Source organism: Lupinus angustifolius, chromosome LG12, assembly GCF_001865875.1.
Source record: "Lupinus angustifolius cultivar Tanjil chromosome LG12, LupAngTanjil_v1.0, whole genome shotgun sequence".
In the NCBI taxonomy this organism is placed as follows: Eukaryota; Viridiplantae; Streptophyta; class Magnoliopsida; order Fabales; family Fabaceae; genus Lupinus; species Lupinus angustifolius.
Window position 1 is genome coordinate 12358121 of NC_032020.1, and position 1047 is coordinate 12359167.

Below are 1047 nucleotides of genomic sequence, written 5' to 3' on the forward strand. Positions count from 1 at the left end.
TAAAGATGATGATGAATCTGACTCCGATCTGGATGATGAAACAATGGGTCTTCTCGTTCGAAAATTCAGTAAATTCATAAAGAGAAAAGGAGGATTCAAAAAGTTTCAAAAGAAAGAAGCGAAGGAATCCACAAACAAAGGCAAGAACACCAAAGATCGCTTCACTTGCCACGAGTGCGAAAAAGTAGGACACATGCGATTTCAGTGTCCAACCTATCAGAAAAAGGTTGATTCAGAAAAGAGCACTCCCAGGGAATTCAAGTCTAAGAAAGCCTACATCGTATGAGATGTACCTGAGGAGGAAACAACATCAAGCACCTCTAGTGAGGAGGAGTCAGCAAAGCTAGAAATGGTACCTAGATAGTGGGTGTTCGAGACATATGACAGGTGACAGATCAAACTTCCTGGATCTTTCACTTAAATGTAAAGGATACGTCACGTACGGAGACAACAACAAGGGAAAGATTCTTGGCACCGGAACAGTTGGTAACTCATCTCAGACTCTTATTGAAAATGTTCTTTATGTTGAAGGATTAGAACATAATCTCTTGAGCATAAGCCAACTCTGTGACAAAGGTAACAATGTATCTTTCGATTCTGATTGTTGTATTATTCGTGACATTTTATCTAATAATGTTAAATTTGTTGGCCATCGTATAAATAGTATTTATATGGTTAATTTGGATGATGTCACTAATTTATTTTCAAAATGTTTTATTTCAAAAGAAGATGACATTTGGCTTTGGCATAGACGTGTTGCACATATCCATGTAAAACATCTAGATAAATTATCATCAAACGAACTAGTTGAGGGGCTACCAAAACTAAATTTTAAAACTAAAGAGATTTGTGACACTTGTCAAAAGTGTAAACAAACCAAAAACTCTTTTAAAAAGAAAAATGTGATCTCCACTTCAAGGCCTTTGGAGTTACTCCATATGGACTTGTTTGGATCTCCCGATTTACATGGACATTATTTTTATGTGTAAAAAGTAATGCGTTCAAATCCTTTAAAAATCTTGCCAAGCAAATCCAAAACCAACTTAA